The 21,909-nt window shown below is 40.5% G+C and overlaps 1 protein-coding gene across 8 annotated transcripts in view; it reads right to left on the bottom strand.

Moving 5' to 3' along the window:
* The window catches only part of ZNF644 (zinc finger protein 644), a 74,632-nt gene that overhangs the window by 26,762 nt on the left and 25,961 nt on the right, over positions 1-21,909 (bottom strand). For 2 of the 8 annotated variants that reach the window (XM_036387500.2, XM_036387495.2), the window contains exon 1: positions 18,981-19,228. The exons of 2 other annotated variants lie outside the window; for them this stretch is intronic. The gene's annotated coding sequence lies outside the window, so the exon portion shown is untranslated. Of the gene's footprint in view, positions 1-5,742; positions 5,761-18,980; positions 19,229-19,256; positions 19,283-21,909 lie in introns of those variants that run through there. 4 more of the 8 variants (XM_036387496.2, XM_036387502.2, XM_036387501.2 and 1 more) reach the window with 4 other exon arrangements.

The raw sequence follows: 21,909 nt of genomic DNA, 5'->3' as shown, positions 1-21,909 counted from the left end.
AATAAAACAAGAACTTACTGTACAGCTGTCATTGTTTTCTGCTGGTGTCCTAGGCTGTGAGACAAGACAGGCAAAGCAGGGAAGTAAGAAATCCCCAGCCATAAATGTATTCTATCTTTTTTATCTCAGGGTAAAAGTATCAACATTCCAGTGGTCTTCTCTCAAACACATGTAATTTCCAAATAACATAGCTACTGGCATTTTAATTTTAAAAATCTACCAGGAAGTTGTATCAAATATACACTTGTCATTAAATTAAGTGGACAGAACAGGGAAAAGGAAGTTGAATGGAAAGAAAAGCTCTGCATTTGCTGCTAGTGCCTTCAAAGTCAACTATCTCAAGGTCCTTGATTAAGGAATGATGCACAGAAAGGAAATTGATACAAATGAATGCTATAAAGAAATCTTTTCAGCAAAAATAATCAACATATCTGAGGTTAAGTATTGGAGGACTTGAAGCCTGGGCCTTTCTAATTTCTCACCTTTTCTAAGGCAAAGCTGCATTTATGATTCTAAGGTTAGCTGGCCCACTTAAAAATTATCATTTATTTGTCTGCATGAAAACTGATCAATATCAGATGAACTTGTTTTGCTCATGTATCTTTAGAACTAACTATACAAGGTCATTTTTCACTTCCTATTCGGAAATTCTGAAGAGACTCCAAAAGCAACTGAAGCTGCACAAAAGCAAGAATGGATTTGGGTACGGTATCTCTACAGAACTGGGTCTACTAATGAAGACACAATTACCAGCACAGAGCTTTACAGAAAGGGTAGGTTGTTCTTATCTAGACTATTTAGGGCATGATCAGAACTGACTCTGAATGAAGTAACTATCATCACACACCGTCCTTATTTTATTCACACACAGCTTTTTGGTTCAGAGTTCCCCAATCAATCTGCAACTGTCTCAAAGCCTTTTGCCTAAATTACAAAGACAGAGAGTAAGGGAAGACAGACCTTTCAAAAAAGCCTGACTGGATAATATAAAGCAACAGAAGATGAGTATTTGAGCTCCTCTTTCTAGCTCCAGGATTGTGTCCCAGCTATCACATTAAACTGTAGCTTTATGCATGAATGTTACTCAATATACATGCTCATTTCTCAAGTAAGATTTATTACAGAAAAAATACAATTCTTTGGTCAGATTTTAAAGTAATATTCATTCACCTAGAGAAGCAGAAGTGTTACTTTCCAACAGCACTGTAGCTCCACTGTATGTTACAGAAAGTAAATGTAAAGCTATAGTTATATTCCCACAAAAATAACAGCCTCCATATACAAAGAGCCAAAACACCTTTCAAAAACTGAGAAAAACAGTCAATGGTCATGGCTTTACATGATCAAACATTATAATGAGCACTAAACCAGACATCTCAGTAAGCCTGTGCACTTCTGCTGGGGAGCGACAACCCCAGTCTAACACTTCTTTAATTAAGAATTACAATGACTCTGCCCCCGTGCAAAATGGCCTCAACACCTACATCTTCTAAACTTTGCAACGAATTAAACATTAGTAATGACTGTTCTCAACACAGATTTCATGGCTTGTGACTCAAGTGCAGACAGAATATTTCAGTCAAAGGATTGAGCCCAGACAACTGCAGATCACTGGGGTGATAGAGCAGTACAGTGTCATACCACCCACTACTCTCTGTAAGAGCCCTTCAACAGGAGCACTTTACTCTGGATCAATCAATTGACTTAGTACAGGGTATTTTATGTGAACAATCTATCTAGAGAATACTCTTATACTCACTGAAGGTGCACTTGGCAGAAAACTCAAATGCAAGTACTCTTGCATTTCAGTATTCTTTGGATCACAGGGAGCTCACAAACCATGCTGGGGATAAATCTGGGGTTATTCTACACCTGCCACAGAGGGAAAGAGAAGGGAAAAGAGAAGATGGGCCATCCTAATTTGGATATCATCCAGCTGAAGAAGAGGTGACAAGTTTCACAAAGAGAACACCAGCAAGTAAACTGCTGAAGGATCAAAGGGCTGGTCACTGTAGCCCTGCATCAAAAACTTCAAAGGGCCCTACAGAATTAACTCCCCTTTTTGGGATTTCCAAGCTGATGTACAAAGCTCCACCAATGCGAGATGGTACTTGCAGTGTCATGCAAACATCTTTGTGAAGGCAACACAATCCACAGGACACCAGATCTTAGCCCAAACTATTGACAGCATGAGACTGTTTAAAGCCACCCACCTACAGTGCTTAACCAGCACTCACAACTCCTCTCAAAGGTCTTTCTGCTGTCAAATAAGATTTCTCTCACTCCACTACAAACTCTAACACCTACTATTAATTTCAAGGGTGATGACATTTGAAATAACTGAGCACCTGACATTCTTTACCAGCAGATTTGAGAAAGGTAGTTCTCCAAAAATTTCCTTAAGGAAAGGCAAAGATTTCAACATCATAAATGCTTTTGCTTCAATTTGCCTGTCTTAATTCTCATTATCAGGAATGGAAGTGGGAATGAAAGTCACTCTCCCATACCAGGTAATAAAAGAGGGCATGAAAAGGGTGACAGAACTGAGTAAGACATGTAGTTACAGAGCATTCACCTGAAGGCCTTGATCTTCAGAGTGAGAAGGGGGACCACAGCAGGGAAAAAGGGCTGCTGTAAAATGGTCAGGCTTCTGATAAGCAGCTTCCTGTTCTGATATGGGCAGTGAACAGGAAGTGGAAGAAAACCGAAATGGTAGAGATGAGAGATCACAAACGCACGCCCAGTGACAGTAACCAAAAAAAGATGGACTGAAAACTCTTGCTATAATAAAATTATCTCCTAACAGCACATCCCCTCCCTCTCTGAGGAAAAAGTTTAAGAAATACTAGAATGCAAAGGTGTACAATGACTAAGTAAAGTTTGTTTTAATCATAACAAGAGTTTTGACCCATTTGTTTACTATGCAGCCCTCATTTCATAACAGATCTGCATCGTAACTGACATTTCCACATCCATCTGGGAAAACACACCATCACCTTTAACTACCACCTTCTCCTGGGATGACTGCAGCTAGGAATGTAATTCAGATGGAAGCCTCTTAGGTGGTTTATTCAACGGGTTTTGTTTTGCTGTGTGTTGCTGTTTAACACAAAACCAGTTTTGCCCCTATAGCTGATTATGCCTGTGTGGGAAGAAATAAAGAGGAAGAAACAAAGAATAGAATAACTATACTATACAAACTACTGTTGTTGATATAAACTGTGGATAAACAGTCAATTCCACCAGCTTTGACATAACATAGCAAAAAGGCTTGTAACTGTAGACTTGACTTCATGGCTTAGAAAATTTGATAGTTAGTGCAGAGTGGCAGCTACATTTATTAGGGTATGATCATCCCAGCATTAAATTCAAATGCAGAGTGTGGGGTGTGGAATAAATTTCATTCTAATATCTGTTGCAGCTCTGGGAAAAAAAATCTATACTCTTACAAAAATCTAAGAATCCTAAATATCAATGCAGGAAAAAACAGCCAGCAGAAAGCAGAGATTACTAAGAAAAGGCTATTACAAGAAAGCCAGAAGTTCCTGCCAAAATTGTACATGCAGTATCAGGGATAAAGTAATTTCAGAAGATGACTGAAAAGGCAAAACCTCAGCTGATGGGAGTCCTACCTACATCAGTTGATACAGCTGAAAAGCTCTTTAAATACAAGCCTATACTGCCATTTTCCAAACAAGTAGTCAGCAATGACCTTGTCTGTACAAAAATGTAGTTTCCTGCTTTCTATTTGCAGAAGGAGCTTTGATTGTCTTCGATTCCTATTTAAAAAGTATAAAAACAACTTAATCTACATTCTGTACCCACAAATATCTAGAACTAACAGCCAGCGTAGATTAAATAATCATTTGAATTTAAACATGAGGTTTTCTAAAACCACAAAATTAATCCCTTCTGAGAATTTGTAGAACCTCTCAATCTATGCTATTCCAACTGTAGTTTAACCAACTGAATGATATATGCCACAATCCCATTTACCAAAATTAAATTTGCAAAGAAAAAATAATAATCACTCTTCTTAAAATAGTTAATGAAGAGCAATACTTAAGAACAGGCACTATACCAGAGTCTGAATTACCCAGAAGCCAAATTAAGCAAGAGCTTAACACTTTACAACGCAAAGAGACAAAATATTAAGTCTTTACTGGAGATGCTCCTGACTTCAAAGAATCTGCAGTGAGTGAACAAAAGCAAGCAAAAACTGCAAGAGAGATGACTGCCTCTTGCATTTTGAATTTCCTGCTAGATTTTGAGAGTTATCTGAAAAGTAGTTCAAAGAAGTTACAGTTCTTCCTTTGTCTGTTCATCACAGTAAAAGCCACACGCACAGTTCCCAAAGCTGTGGTAGGGCTTTCACGTGGAAATGTTGAAATCTCTCATTTTTCTACTCGTAGAAAGTATTGCTTTTTGACAACACTCCATATGGGACAGTGAAACACTTCAAGGGAATGTGTGACAGCATAGGAAATGAACACAACTGATCATACCTCAGACTGGGAAGCTGTTTCAGTCCAAACAACATTACAAGTAGTTGAATGCAACATTAATAGGAATTTCACAGTAGGAAAAAAAGTAGTCTCATAGAGTAGCTTGAATGGAAAAAAAAGGAACCTCTGTTTATATCATCAATTAGGTCTCACGAGTTATTTAATTATTATTTCAAAAATGTGCATATCATAAATTTAAAAAAATTGGAAAGTCATCACAGCAGAAAGTATTCTGGTAAGAAGAAGTTTGGACTACCAAAACATACTGGCTGAAAAGGTTGTTTTTCCCCTCTATCAGTAAAGAGAGCAGATGCAAACACTCAAAGATGTACACAACAGACACACAATAAAGATGCAAAGATGTCTACAGAGAATCAAGGGGAAACAAACAATTTGAGAGCTATTTACTTTGAGCATACATTATCCAGTAAGCAAATATGTAACACTGAACGCACAAATGAAAGCATCATAAAAGTACTAAACTGAAGCATCAGTTTGAAGATGTGAGTCCTGAAAACATTTAGAATTTCAAGACCTTATGAGAAAATACTACCATGTTGTTTCTGAAGGTTACTTACCAATGCAGTTTCTCCCCTCAGCTAAGATGGGTGCAACATTCTAAGTATCACTGATATTAAAAAGTTTACAGTCCATCAATACCCTACTAAATTGAATAGCATTCTTCACTATGAGATTTACCATAAGCAATAAACTACAGGGAAATAATTCACCATCTTTATAATTTCTCTGCCCATTTAAGCTACAGATCAATTTACCACTTGCATAATAAACATCCATACATTTTCAGTTACCCTTCAGCCTATTCATTTTGACCACATGAACTAGCTCTTCATTTACTGCACTTATATACCTTAAATATAACAGCTTTTCTTAAATGGGGAAAGCCTAAAGCCCAGAATAACATCATCTCTCCATTCCACTCCAAACTACTAACGGCACTGTACACATCCTTGGCATCATCCTTGTCTCTGAACTCATCTCTGTTCATTTTGCTGTCAGCAAAATCTCATCAATACATTACCTGTACAGGGACTGCCTCTACCCTTCCAGTTATACAATCACTCTGTGCCCAGTAATATACATACACATATATATTCCTTCACCATGCATCATCATGTAAGCTTTACACAGCAAATAAAAATACAGTGACATACCCTATGACTATAGGCACTGCAAAAAAGCATTCCAGAAGATGTTTACACAAAATCTTCCCTACCTCGTAAGAAATTGGATTATGGTTCCTTAATAACTTTTAGTCCAAGTTTGCACCTCCCATTTCTCAGCTGAAAAGTAACTGAAAATGCAAAACCAGGAAAGCTTGATCACTGAAGTGCTTTCTAAGGAACCAACAGCCTTAAGTAGAAAACATGCATTTTGTGTCTTAAAAAAAGCAAGCTTTTAGAAACATCTGAGGCAACCTCTTATATTTCAAGGTTTGTTTTAAAAATACTAAACTGCACAGTGATGCTACACATTTGTAGTCTTGTCCTCTCCTTTCTCCAAAACTACAAAATTTTAATAAGAACATGAAGTTTTTATTACAGTTAAGCATAAAAGTAAAAAAAAGTTTAAGCTAAGATTGTGTCCATCAAATTAGTGCATCCCCTTTAGTGTACCACTAAGCAATACCATTCTACAGTTCAAACATCTGTCCTCACATACTACTCATTTTTCTACAACTTCCAAGTTTTCTCTTACACATATTTGGCACACATTACTGTAAACAGTTCATCAGCCAGACCTCTTACAGAATCAATCCAGTGCCTTTTCAGTCAAAGAAGTCAAATAAGTCAAGAGAGAGAACCAAAACCCCAAAAATGAAAAAAGTACAGAAAGATGGGATCTTCTCTAGGTATAAAACACATCACACCTATGGGACTTGGAAGAAGAGCAGACACAGTTTACTGTCAGACCATACCTGTCCTCAATCTGCCACCTGTGGAATCCCGATAGAGACAGAAATTATTACTCACACAGTCACTGAACTTGACATATCCCTTTCCTGATGTAATGGATAAAATAACTCTGAAATCCCTCAATGTAACTGCAAGAAGTTTACGACACAATGCGTACACTGATGTCCTTATCAAACAAAGTACAATACCGTTTCCCAAGTAGATTCCACTCTATAATCTGACCCTTATTTATATATCTTCAACCTTATTTATAAACCTTCAAACAGAATCTAGGTTGGGCATATTTATTTCAAACTCAAAATATAAAAAAAAATCTTAAAAAAAAAAGCTTTGCTGCATGCAGAAAAAAACACTCAAGGCTTAATTTTAGAAAGCCAGAATTATGTTATCATATACAACATATTTTGTGAAATAGGAAATAGTATCTCGTTACTGTTTTTTTTCCCTGCAAGTTGTTTTATAAGGACATTATGTTTATTATTAAAATTTAAAACCATTAAGCAATTTTTTTTTAGTGTAGAAAAGGCAGTAATGAGGTTTTAAAAGATATTTACTAGAAATTAGTTTCTCCACTAAGCAGACTGGCATTCTAAAACAAGAATGCCTGATGATATCCATTATATCTAAATGGATTAAAATATCTGCTCCCTTTAATGACATTTTTACTTCAAGGCAGTATCTCACACAACATTTCTAACAGTAGTTAAAGCAGCACATTAATAATCACGCCATGTTCTTACAGTAGCAACAATAATTTCTGGTAGCCATTTTCTTTCCAGCTTTAACAGTGTCTCAAAGCCAACAGTCCTCCCTACAAGCTCAGTACAAACCCAGAGGCAGCAAACTGCTCTGCGGTCTCCTCTGGCTGCACTCCTCGCTGCCTCCCTGCAGACACCTCCAGTCCCGTGTGCTCACCTACCAGCATTCTCTAGCGCTGCACCCGACTCAATTTCAGTTTACACTCATGGAAATGTGACAGCATGGCAGTTCCCTTTGTAAAAACCCCAAACGACCCAACCCCCACATGTAGGAGATTGAACAGTCTGCTACTGAAGGATACTTTAAGGGGAGGGCAGCGCTGTAGTTCATGACTGTCACCTGCAGGCGCTGAGAACAGAGCCCAGCACAGGATCGCCGCGCCGCTGCGGCCACCAAGCTCCGCAGATCACAGATAACCACACCAAAGCCAGTGCTGGAGCCAAAAACAATTTCTTCATAGACCATTCTGAATACCTCTGAATTTTCTACGTTGTAAGGCAGACTAGTGTACATTCATTTCCAAGTCTTCTCTGTGTTTCTAAAGTCTTAAAAATGACAAAATTTGAAACACTTTCTTGAATTAAGACTGCAATGCAGATTTCAAAAAAAGGTTGAGCCTAAAATCCTACAGCTCAAAATTAGTGATAAATTACTATTTTCTTCTTTCCTTTAAAAAAAATTACCAAAAAATCTCCCCTTCTTGCTATCATGACAGTTTGAAAAGAAGCAGTAGAGAACAGAAAGTAAATTACATAAACATTTGTAACAGCAATGGCAGGAAATAGTGAACCGGTATTAGCACATAAGTACCCCCTACAAAACAGGATCCTAAGCCCAAATTCAGTTCCTCAGAAGTTTGTTCCAGTTGAAAGGGTAGCTATGCTGAGATCACGAGCTCTAATGCCTGCTGTTGTCTGTCTAGACAGCATTTCTGACATTTCCTGACCATAGCAGGAAAGGGAATCTCCTGTTCCTAGCCTCAGAGGAAGTCTATTTTCTGTGCCCATGAAAATGTAAAATCTAACAAAAATTTCCTAGAGATTTCATGCACACTTTGCATAAGTATTCACAAAGCTTTGCTCATTAAGTGCTAAGAAAAATCTCATTGAGGGCTTACACTAAAATGAAGGAAGGCTTACGGTGAACTCTGAATTGCTGCAGCAGAGATTTTATTCTGATATCCCTACGACAGTACCTTCCAGCAGAGGACAGAGCAGACACTCTGGAGTATCATTCCCTGTAAACAGCACTGCTAACTCTCAAACAGCCTTCTTCCTAATCAGAGGACTAAGCTGTGACTACAATGAATGTTCCAAGATGAAGAAAATAACCATATAAAACAATTCCCAAAAAATGCAAATTCCAAACCAATCACCTAAAAATATAAATTTCAGCACCGCCATTCTTCTAGCAAAATCTTTTTCCAAATAAAATATACACATATTTCATACAACAGAATTCAGCCACTGCTTATCAGATTTGAAGTGACAGTAACATAAGGACTTCCCTTCATTTGGCTGGAGCCTGCTTTTTGGTAACACAGGAATGGTTCTGGTGAAGAAGGAAAGTTATAATATGCAGTCAACACTATCACCTTAATAGCCTTTGAAAACATAAAAAATCCATTCCTTGCTGAGGTGCTCAGTGTTCATTTTTGGTTTGGTGAGACTCTAAGTTTCCAGCATTGTCTGTGGCCTCCATAAATAGGTAAAAACTATTTCCTACCTTAGATAAGCTGTCGCAATGCAACATAATTGAGCAACATAATTGAGTTGTGTTTTATTTTACACCTTCATGTCAGATAGCTGCATTAGTGTTTTTGGAATAGGAACAACAGTCATTTTTCAACTGAGGTTATTCTACCAGACCTGGCAAGCAAACTGGGACAAATGCTTCCACATCCCTCTTTGAAATGTAGTTTGTGACCACTGTCATGAACACTCAATCGAGACAGTCGCACACCACCAGCATCACAACCACAGTTCAGGTTTGACACAGCATCCACATCTCTTTAGTAAGCTCCTATTCATGGTCCCTGTGTTCAACTGGACAGGATCCACAAGCTTTATTACTAATATACTCATCATACAGGAGTGTTTCCTGTAGTGAAATGTCACAAGAGTTTACTAAAGTTACTGCCTTTGCTACAAAATTATTCCATGAAAAACATTTTGCTATGAAGCAGGTGTTTTCAAGGTCTACCCCAAGGACTCTACTCAAGTTATGCAGTACCTTGAGGTCTACTTTCTAAACTGTTTAATAAACATCTATGGAGTCTCCATGCAAGACTGCAAGAAGATGCAACAGTTCTATGCAGGCTTCACTTCAAGATCAGGGTTTAATTAATATTTTTCTTCTCAGCACTGAACCCTTTCAATGCTTGTGGACTTATTAAATTCCTTTTGTTTCAGGGAAAAGTTTAAAGTCTTTGATTCTTTTGCTATTTTAAGTAGTTCTTCCAAATACACAAAGGTAAATGGAAGAACTTGGTATTTCCAGCACGCCACACCAGTTATCCTCACCTGTGCATATCCAGCCCATTGGCTGTCCTTGATTTGTCAGTTTTCCTAACCAGAGCAGGTTTCCCAACCAAACTTTCAAAAGTAGCTCAAGAAACAGGAGAGACAAGACAGATACTCTAAGCCTATTTCATATGCTTTACAGTGGATTACTAGGATAGCACCAAAGAACTGGATCTGCATGGGCTAAGATTGCATAAAATCCGAAAGTATAAATGGCACAAGTCCTTCACATCATTACTCTGTTTCAGAATATAGACATGGTTTTTAAATTGAAACAAAGAAACCTGTATGTTTCCCACTCTAAAAATGACATAACCCCAAGACAGAAATATTTTCTTCTAGCAAGTAAACAGCTTATGTTATTTGCAGTAATAACAAAGCTTCTTAAAACAAACCAAAGTCAGCACCAAAGATAAAGGAAACTTGGCCACTGTCTTGGACATTCACAGTTAAAATAAAAAACCTCTGAATACCTTGTTCAAAGGCTTCATAAATTCACAATGAGTAATATGTCCCAAAAGCTTAGTGTTCTACATCAACAGAGGATCTGTGCCTTCTTTTGGGCCCCTAAGCACAGCTGACTATTTGCCTACTGACTGGTCCCAGAGCTACTATATTTCATCATCACCAGGAATTTCGTAAGCATACAAGTTAGATTTCAAGACCTCCTGTTTGTTTTCCACTGAAACACTGAAGAAAATATAACCAATACTTCAATGCTGAGAGAATATGTATGAATATGAAATCTGGTTTAAATGGACAAAAGGAGCAAGAGTAACTTTTCCTCAAGTTCAAAGACGACATATGGAAGCACACTAAATAAAGCAATTCTGATAAAAAACTTCAGCACTTACTTAATACCTACTTAACTTTAAACAGCTTCAGAGAAAACAAGAGCCATGAATGACGCTGCAGAACTCTGATAAAAGTACAGAAATACATAAGGGATTGTTAAAAATTTAAGAAATAACCTGTCTTTATCCTCAGATCCACAAAACTAAAGAAATTCCAAGAACAAATAAAACAGAAAGCAAAGGAAGCTACAGCACAGAACAGGTCAACTTCTCCAAATTTAAGCCTTCAGAATATCCTAACCAAAGCTCTTCCTTGAACCAGAAAACTCTTTGGAATTTACAATATTTAGAGGAAAACAGAGATATTTGTATCCTTGATTTTTTATGAGGTATAGGCAGCCACAAAGCACTCAGATTTGTACTTTGGTCTTAAAAAGCCAAGAGGGTTTTGGGGTGGAGCTTTTTTTTGGTATTTTCCAGTCGGGGTTTTTTTTGGGGAGGAGGGCTGAGAAGTGAGGTGGGTTTTTTACACTAATAGGATTGTCCTGTGGAAAAGTACTGGTAACCTTAACAGTTTTGCATTCTTTCAAATAGCTGCCGATTTAACATCATACAGGTTTGGTTTTTATTTCTGAATGCTAAAATCTCCTTTAAGGACAGGAAGAAATGCTAATGAATCTACAGTGGCAGAAAACATGAAGAAAAAGAACAGCCTCAAGCAGGTAAAAACCAGAGCACTCTTTCCTGCTGAAAATGGCATTCTGGAAAATTACTTTAAAAAATGGAAGGAAAGTTAAGGTAAAACTGTCTGTCATAACAAAAGTGAAATCACAGAGATATTTCTTTGGACAAAAGCACCCTAGTTCCTAGTATTAGTATCACTAAGTTGGAAGAAAACTTTGATCAAAGAAGATCATGGAAACCACAACACAGGTGATCTCTAATTAATCCTCTCTCCTTTATATTTACATCCTTTGAAAATAGCATGCATCAGGCACGCTTCAGGAGCAGCTTACTAGATGGACCTGAAGCCAAGTTGCTAGAAATATATTAAATAGAACTTTATTTAAAACAGCACCCAGTATCCTAAAGATCAAAGCAATCACCTTGCAGAAGTCAAACAAACCTACTTTCTCTAAATGGCTCCACAAGAAAAAAAACCCAAAAACTAACTCATCATTAATGCTCCAAATGACATGAAGGAAGGTCCTGCTGTGATACTGCAGTACTTCTTATGCAAAACTCATCTAATTTCCTTATGGACATAGCTGAACTTCTGAAAAGACTACAGAACCTGGATGCCTTCAGTTTTACTGAATGTGAGTACATTATCCTAAATATTGCCTTCATTTAGAACTTTGTATGATGTTCCAAACCACAATACTCCAACTCTAAATTGTTTGTCTATATACAAATATTGATAAATATCTGTAAAGATAAACAGACAAAGAAACACAACTGCTAACTGGTTCTTGACATAACTCCTTACTAGACAAGTCACCATCTCTGGTAACACTTCACTGGACTAAAAAAATGGAAGGCAAATCCCAAAGTTGTTTTTAGTGTCTAAAAGACATTTCTAAAAATGAATTATCACAGTACCTGTACGGTATTTTTAGAAATACTGTGACATTTCAGTTATATAGGAACCTGGATGCCTTCTCCCAAGCATAATTTCTATTTTTTGCACTCTTCCTTTGTGCAAAAATACATTATACCTTTTAGTGCTCATTACTGCTGGTAAAACATTGAAAAGCAAGAGCACTCTTACCACTGTAGTAGAGAGAGATACCTGGAGAACAATTTTTTTCATGACAAGCTGTTCTTCCTCTCCAAATCTTACACATGCCAGGAAAGAAACAATTTCTCTCATTCACCAGCTCTTTCAGCCACATGGACAGCAGTGAGAATCACACTGAACATCCTCAGCAAGCCTCACCACCTCCAAAGTCTGGGAACAAGGGCCTGGCATTTAGGGGAACATGGCACAGACCACTAGTGATGTACTGTATTCCAAAACACTAACAAAAGGAAAGGTCTCTAAGAATCCCTGCTAAAGCAGCTCACCAACAAGTCAACTATTTTTCATCACCTGAGTCACTACTGTCCAACACAGTCAAGGCTTTAAAAAGACACAGAAAAAGCCAATCACTATCCTAAACCACTTCTGCAAGAAAGCAAGTTAAATAAAACAAATGTTCAATAGTTTCCCCAAAGCAAAGATCTACAAAGACCACGGACAGTACCTACTATCTTTGGTTTATGTAACACACAAGCAACCTTTCCACCTCTGTTTCTGCAGCATTTCAGCTCAACTTGCATTCCAGACATTCAAGTTCTACTCCCTCCCATTCTGTAATTGCTCCAAACCCTTCCAATTTTTTCACTGTGGCTTATCTAGGTTAATTCACCATCACATGTCTCCCCAACTTATTTTCTCCCTTTTACCCCAGCAAAAAAACTGTAACAACATAATATATTTCTTTTGTTAATAACTACCTGATTAGGGAGTTCTAAGTGCCATTTTGTTTTCAACTTTCTACAAGATGAGAAACTGTTTAAAAGTAATTTCAGAATACTAATATTCACTACAATTCATAAACATGCAGCTATTTTCATTACATGCCACAGATTCTCAGTTCCAAAGTTTTGCCCAAGAACACAAAAGATCAGGTGATTTCAATAAGTCAAGAAGCATGCTATGAAAAAGGAAGCAAAAGAGGGCAGAGTGCTCACTTCAGTGTGGGAGAGAACTGTGAGAAGCCAGCTGCAGAACTGCCACTTCCCACTCCCTGCGATAGCACACACAATCAAGACTTTCTCACAGAGGATACACTCACAGCTATGGTATTAAAACAAAAAGCCCAGAACTTCTGTGTGAAGGAAAAAAGTTATTTATACTGGAACTTTGCAGGCAGAGCCTGTCCTCAGTTGAAAATATTGTTTCTAATACCAAGCCGACTGGGTAGCAACAACAAAAATACAGCTGTTGGAAAAAAACCATTCCCCTCCTCTGCCCTCCCTACCAATTATCACTGGGAGAACACAGAATCTGGTGGTTTTGGTGAAGGCTCCTAAGAACATTCATAAGAATACACAGTATTCTTATATGCATAAATTCAATGACCTACATAAGAATAAACACAATAATAAGTACAACAACCTACAGCCACTGTTTTGGTTGTTGGGAGCCTAATTTTAGGATACAAATTCTATAGATTTCCACACTCTTCTGACTGAAAAGGATAAATTCAGAAAACTAAGTTAATATCAGAGACAGTTCCTGAAAGCCAACAGTCACAAAACTGTTGTATATGCGCACATTTGAAGATGAAGAAAGGTATCAGCAACAAACACTATACAACAAACATTGAGGGCCTTCCAAAAGTAAGCATCAAAAATTATATCACATAGTGCTCCTAGGAGAGCTGAGTAGAAGCAGAAGCAAACAGCAGAAATACACAGAGGACAATCACTCCAGAAAATAAAAACTGAAGCTAAAATAGAAAAAAAAAAAAAAAACAAAAACCCAAAACCATCAGCCTGAACACCCCAACCAAACCAATGAAAACCTTAAACCATAACCAGCACCCATCACCCACTGACTGCAGCCAGGCCAGTAACAGCCACAGCCACTTCCTACCAGCAGCAGCAAGGAGCAGCTTCAGAGCTGCCATGCTTTACCAGCAGACAGAAAAGGATCAGTTTTCCAAAAGCAGTCACCTGACCTCCTGCTGTTTGCCTTTTCTGGAAAATTCAGCCCAGTCCCTACCAAAGAGCCACACTGGGAAAGTACATGGGATAAAGCACAATTCAATGCCATCAATGTACCAAAATAGTATTCTGTGAAAAAGCAGGCAGAAGGGACTCATTACTACATTTCAATGATTACATTTGCTAAGGAATTCCTTGTCTTTCACTCAAAGTAAAAATGGATGCATCAGGCGAAAGCCTGTAAATAAAGGTAAATTACACAAGAGATATTTTGCTGTGAAAAATATTTTTACAAATGGGTGCTAACAGTTGTTCCAGAGAACAGCGAAGGTACAATGATGACTTCAGCTACAATTGGACCAATCAATAAGGCACCCTGTAATTCCTCCCATCCTGTTTCCCAAAATGCAATGTTATCAAGTAGCCATTTAAGGCAAGCAAAAAATACAGGCATTCAAATACTCCCAAAATAGTGTCCCTTTATGAAGAAAAAAAAATCCAATTAAGTATGATAAGTATCTAACTCATAGCGTTCAGCATGCTGAAAAGTTACAACACAGTAACCAGGGGCCTGAAATATTCCTAAACCCAGCCATCTGACCTTTATTCTGATTTGAGCATGAACTTCACATAAACTGGATTAAGTTTCAAGAAATACTGAATTACTAAACAGCCCATCATCCTTAAACTAGTTAATTATTTGCAGGACAAAGCACTCAATATCAATCAATAAAGATCAACTAGAGAATTCCATTTCCAGTATCTGGATTTAGTATGAACCATCAGTTCCCATTCCAAGAGCATTACAATTACTTCTCCTGGAGTGAGAGTTCTCTGTGATCCCAGGTTTGCTCAGAACTGTTATGTCAGTTAACATTAGTGCAACCAGAACACACACACACACACACTGTTAAGCCACTGTCTTCCTCCATTTAACCTCACTGGCAACGTAAGGGCCTGGCTTTTGTGAACCTAACAGCTGCTGTGTACAGCTCAACAGTGACAGGAAGGCAGCACAACTGGATTTAAAATAAATTATTTTATATGAAATTATTATACAATATATTTGATTATGTGATTTTAAAAAAGCTTGCTCTCCTCTTCCTCTATCACTCAATCCTATAGATTCTGGGTAGACATTGTACCAAGATGAAATATTCACTACATGACACTGAATTGCAGACTAGGTAAGTAACAGAGCCTATTGTGCTTTTTCAAATCTTGAAAACAATGCATATTAGAAGTTTATGCAAACTCATTACATGGTCTTTCTTGATAGTAAACTGCGATTTGAGCACCAAATTACATCCCATAGGATTACTGCACTATAGAGGTGCACAGTATTTGCATCTGGTTTTACATGGCCATTTCACATCCTTGCTATCCAAGAGCTTTTCTACAATTCTGTGAACAATGTGGGCTACTATCACTGCTTGCACAAAAAGTTCTTATTAATTGATCTAAGGGACACAATGTATACAGGCATAAATGCTTATGTGAGCTTTCTGTCTGGGTTTTTTGGGGATTTTTTTTGTTAATTAGGCATAAAAAGAATATTTTTTCATTATACTATAAACTTAGGAAATCATTTAACTCATTCTGACAGTATCTTTATGTTTATCAGCCAGAGTGACCAACAATCACAATTTCCACTGGTAACTTAAGCTCTATATGCAGTACCAATATAAAATTTACATTTACATTGGTAAAACTGCAGCAAGGAAAAACGTTAATTAACAAAAATCAGATTATAGATTTGGCTTATAGGCAGAGTGTTCAAGAAGACCAACAAATACATTTTCAGAGAAGACAAACTGGTTTTGGTTCATTTCACCGGGATTCCTTTACACTCTGAAGCAGGGCAGATATTATTTTCATCTGAACAAATCCAGTTTTGGAGTATATGCCAAGTTTTACTCAGTCTCAAAATCAATTTAAATGAGTGCAACATTGTTTAATTTTACTGTCATTTTCCCAATCTCTGAATACATAATACAAAATGCTCTGCAATCCAGAGCACAGAGGAAACTAATTGAATGTGTCTTGTAGTAACTAACACTGGAGCAATGCATTTGGTACTAAAAGAATAAAGGCATAAACAAGTATCCTAAGGCAGCCCCCTGATAGCTACATCACTTGGACTTTGCTAAAGATAAAAAGTTGCTGAAAAATGTAAAAATATGAGGACAATGAATCAGCAGCTGTTCAAAAGCCTTTAATTCAAACCAACTTCAGGTGAAGCTGCTGAGCAAGTGACATTACTATTCCGTACTTTCTCCATTTTTAAGTTCTCAGAGCTTTTAAAAACCTGAAGGGGTTTGAAACTAATAACAGTGTGAACTTGTGTGTGCTTTATTACTATTGAGAAGTTTATTAGTTTTTTAGTTCCATTTACTCCATAAATGACTTGAAAAGGCTTGAATTAAAAAAGTATACACACTGGTAGGCTGTGCTAATACTTGCAAGCTTAAGCACAAACTATTGCTCAAGAAACTCCACTAACAACCCTTGACTTCAGTGTCCATATGAAATTCAGTTAAAGTCAAAGGCAATGCCATTTTTGTTTAATATCCTGTTTTTTCAGCTGCTATTTCAGTCAACATTTTCTGTATTAAATAACCTCACAAAGATGCCCCAAGTGGTCAGTGCCTTTTTCTCCTACTAGCCAGGTCACCTGTTGAGAGTTCAACTATCTTTTTGCATTAAGAACTTTCATACTTTCCTAGGCATGCTCCTCTTAGTGCTACTAAGCATAAACCAGACACTGGACTCAAAAAAAAAAGAAAAAAAGTCAGAGTAGTACACCTCGGTTGTTTGGTTGGTTTTGGGTTTTTTTTTTACAGTGATATTTGCTCAGAGCCTTTTTTTTAAATTAAAAAAAAAATCATTCAGACTGAACAAAAGAAAAAAAAATGTATAAAAAGACAAGTCAAGTCTCTTTAGTGACATTATGGGTGTTTTCCTCTACAAAATTTCTCTTCCTTGGATAGGTCTTATTATTAAAAATGAAATCTGTAGGAATGAATATGAGACATCAGAAGAAACTATTCCAAGAAGATATTCTGAAGATTATTGATTTCAATTCTCACTGTATTTCTTGTATAACTCTGCACCATATTCCTCTGCAGTTACATTAAGCAGGTTTGCAACATCAGCTCTGACTCCAAGTCAGTGTAACAGGATTGTCACACTGCTCTGCTCTTTGATGCACCCTGCTTAAACTCCTCTCCAATAAGAAAATTGCTGCATTTTCTCTGCACCTATGTGACCCACTAAAAGCTTCCCCAGATTTATCCTGCATTGTCTAATCAGTCCATTTATTCTGTCCTCAAATCACCAACCTTGCACAAGTCAGGTAGTAAAGAATTCTACACAGAAGAATCACATTAAGTTACCAAAACTCTGAAGCACTTCGCCATCCACTTGTAAGAATCTTCTCTTTAAAATTTGTTTTATTATTTGAATCAAAAATTATGTTGAAACTTGTATTAAAAACCCTGTCAATTAATTAATGTGTTAATTCATTACTCTACACAAGATGAAATGACTTCTCACTCTAAAATCTGGTGCACATTCATTCTTCATATGCGTTTGAAAGTAAAGTTCCATGACACAATCTTCATAATTAAATTATGTGCTGGAAAGGGAGGCAGGAACCAGAATACCACTGCAAATGAGGTTTTGCTTAAAGGGCTAGAGCTGTACAGTACTGATGGAAGCCTATTTTGATATATCATACTTGTTTTCCATGACCACTTGACTTGTCAGTTTACAGACCACACTACCACGACAGAGGTACTGCCAACAGGCTGAAGGTTACACATAAGCCATAAGAAGAAATAAAACTTTCTACATTTCACACCCGTTCCATCTGTCAAGATGATGCTCATCACTGCAAACTGGTAACACAGACTTCGTCAGAGAAACCACCAGATCCTGAAGCTGTTGGGAGCCCGAACACACGACTTTGGTACCTGAACTGGTAACTTTTCCCTCGCTGTTGTAAACCATCTCTGCGCCGGGAGCTCTACTCCCGCTCCCGGAGGGTACACGGCGGCGGGCCGGGGACTCGCCAGCCCTTTGTACCGACACCGGGCGTTTCAGAGCCTGCCCGCTCCAGGCCGAGAAGAGAAGGGAGCGAAGGGGAGGGTGAGGAGCGCACGCTCCCCCTGTCCCAGGACGGCAGCGCAACCTTTCCCGGGTGGGCCGCCAGCAGAGGGGGGCAGCGCGGGCGAGACCCACACTAGGGAGCCGCGCGGCGGAGCACAAGCGGCCCTGCGGGACCCGCCGGGGCGGGCGGCGGCAGGGCACGGAGGCCTGCGGGCCCCCAGAGTGACCCCGGCCACCCTCGAGCGACGGCGCTGTCCCGCCCGGCCGCCCCCGCCCGCGGGGCATTACCTGGATCCCGCTGCCGCCGGCCCGGCCCCAGGCCCCGAGCGGCGGCCCCGGGCTGCCCAGCTCCTCCGCGCCTGGCAATGGCGGCGGCCCCGCTCCCCCTCCCCGCTCCGCGCTCACTGGCTGCGCCGCTTCATGTGACCGAACAAAACCCTCCTCGACACAGCCCTTTGTGTCCCGCCCGGCCGGGGCACCGGGAACGCCGCTCGTCGGCTCGGGGAGGTGGCGAGGGGCGCTTCTCGGGACGGAGAGAGGCCACAAGGCGGGCTGGAGAAGGAGGGGCCGGGGAGGCCAGCGCCTGCTGCGACCGCTCGGCCTCCGCCACGCCACCGCCGCCCCGGCCCGGCCACTTACCGCGGCGCGGGCGGCTGCGGCCGAGCCGCGGTGCCGCACCAGGTCGGAGGCGGCCGCCATGTTCCCGATGCGGCAGGATGGGGCAGAGCTGCCCGCTCCGCCACCCGCCGCTAGGGCGGGCGGCCGGCCTGGCCCGGCCCGGATCGGGTGGGCTCCGCTCGGCCCCGGCCCGCGCCCCGCGGGGCCCTGCGCCTCCCGCTCTCCCCCTTCGCTCCGCGACCGGGCGGGGGCGGCGGGGGCGCGATACAAAAAACTAAATCGTAACGGGAAACTCACGGGCTCGCCGGGCTGTGCGTCACGCCGGGGTTACGTCCTGCGCGCGCCGTCGTGACGTCATCCCGCAAGCCTCCCGACCGCCCCGCCACTCCGCGCGCAGCTGCACGCACACGCACACACGCGCGCACGCGCTCTACCGTGGGCGAAGGGCGCACGCGCACGGCATCCCCTCCCTGCCCCCGCCGGGAGCGCGCCCCCGCCGTGCCCGGTCCCGCGAGCGGCCCCGCCCGCTCGGAGGGAATGTCCGTCCCCCCCTAAGGCTCAGAGGCAATGTCCCCATCCCCCTCGGGCCCGGAGGGAATGTCCCCCGGGGCGGCTCCCCAAACACGCTGGGCGCACAGCGCCGGCTGCCAGCGCGGCCGTCGCCCGTCCGGCGGGCTGCCCTTCGCGCAGGCCTGGGAAAGCGGGTCCGGTGCGGCAGGATGTGCGCGGGCGCTCCCGAGGCAGCGGGGAGGCAGAGCCCGGCTCGGGCTCGGGCTCCGGCTGCTGCGGCCGGTGCCGGGGGCGCGGGGAACCTGAGCGCAGCGGGGGGCAAGAAGCCATGAGGTGACAAAAAGACACGTTCGGTGCCACTCTCTCCTCAGACTAAGGCTGCTGAAGCGAGCCCCGGCTTACAGAGGGAATTCTCCCGGAGTCAGGGGAGAATGTTAAGTGCATAGCGACTGCTTAGATGAGTTAATTTTTTCCCTTCAGACGTGCCGGGCCTGGGGGATTCTCACACTCGAGTGAGAAGCTGATAAAGGCAACGTTAGAGGTGTGAGCGGTGGTCAGTGTGCTCAGGGACACGACAGATGTCAGGAGAGAGGACGAGGAAAAACACGGCACATATAATTCAAAAGGGGGGAATAGGTAGAGCCAAGCACTGTCAATCATTCCCGCCTCTATTCCCAGAAAAGTACTGAAGCAAATAATCACACATCTTTAAGTACAGGATAACTAATGAAGTGGTAAGTTAGAGCCAACATAGATTTGTCAAAAAAATCATATCGAGCCAAACTCGGCCTGAGCTGTGACAGAATAACAGGCCTTGGATGTGAGTAGTGCTCGGTCAGTTATGGCTTAAGTCAGGTTTTTGACACCATCTCAGAGAAGTCTTAATTGAGCAAGCAAAAGACATAACATAATGAACTGACTGCAGTGGTGCAAAATTACACCAGCGACGTCTCACTGTGACAAATAGCAGGACAGCAAATACAGTTCCCTGGAGGTGGGTATGTCATGACTGTGGTCCCAAGTCTAATTATGTATGTGACAGAATACAGTTTACATGGATTGGATTTGCCAACAATGCCAAACTGGCAGAGCGGGAAGCATGTTACAGCACAAGAAAAGAATTCAAAACTTTCCTGAAAAAATAGTTGCAGAAATATGATGCAATTGAAAAAAATACAAGTGCCAACTTCAACATTTAAGCAGGAAAATAACAATTGCACAATTGCAAGACTGGGAACAGATGAATAAACACCAGGTTTACAGAAAAGGGGCTGGGGATCAGAGTAAATCACAAACTGAACATGCATCAACAATGTCACACCGTTGTGAAAAAAGCTGCACTACAAAAAGATGCATAAACAGAACTGTCATATCTAGGACATAGGAAGAATTCCTCATCTTTAGTAGTGGTGAAGCCTCATCTGTGTGTTCAGATTTGGCCTCTGCATTTCAAGAAAAATGTCTTTCAAAAACTTCCAGTAGAAGACAGTACAAGGAATGGAGGGGAAAAAAGTCACCATTTTAAAAGCTGTGACCCTAATTGAAAATAGGAATGTGTGGGATTTTTTAGTCTAGAGAATAAAAGACCATGGGGAGAAAAATCCATTGTTCCACTGAGTCCACTGCAGACAAGTCTAAACGTAACAGCTTTAAACTGTACTGAGAATTTTCAGTTAGACATTAGGAACAGTTCTATTGCGATATGGATAAGTAAAACTGGCATACCTACAGGATCCTGGAAATGGTATTAGTATGTTTTTTAATATTAAGTTAATTATCTATAAGGAAAATATAGAGAATTTGACTGCTGTGAAGTAATGGAGGCACACTAGGTTATAGTTGCTTTCAGCATAATTTTCTGTAGCTGCAGTTACTATCCAGATACCTAGATATCTGTTCTGATCCTATTTTTCCCTGACAAAAGTGAATCCCAGAGGCATTTAAACATTTAATGTGTTGTCATGATCTTATGCACAGGTGTAGATATCCCCTTTGGGAGTCTTTGTCATGTTACAATCAGTATAGTTGTGTGGCAACATATGTCACATGCTCAGCTAATTTGCTAATTTATAAACTTTACATATCATTATAAATTCCACATTTAAAAACAATGTGTGTGTTAGTGCTCATGCAACCATTGTCTGTCACAGCTTTTGCTTTTCTTTGCTTTTTCTCCATGGTACCAGAGGCTAATTTTCCCCAAATCCATCAAATTCAGGGGTTTCTCTGGAGCTTGCCAGTTAGGAGAAGGCAGTGTGAGCGGCTTATGTTGCGGGACTGAGACCCACCAAACTCAACTCATTAGAGATGACTAAAAGGCCATTAAATAGGCCAATTTTCAATCTCCACTGAGTTAGACTGAATTCAAACTGATAGCCCACAGGCAAAAGGCTATGAATTTCATTAACAGTACCCCAAAGCATTCAGTCCCCTAATGAGT

This window comes from Molothrus ater, chromosome 9, assembly GCF_012460135.2.
Source record: "Molothrus ater isolate BHLD 08-10-18 breed brown headed cowbird chromosome 9, BPBGC_Mater_1.1, whole genome shotgun sequence".
Classification (NCBI taxonomy): domain Eukaryota; kingdom Metazoa; phylum Chordata; class Aves; order Passeriformes; family Icteridae; genus Molothrus; species Molothrus ater.
This window is presented reverse-complemented; position numbering and strand designations above follow the sequence as displayed.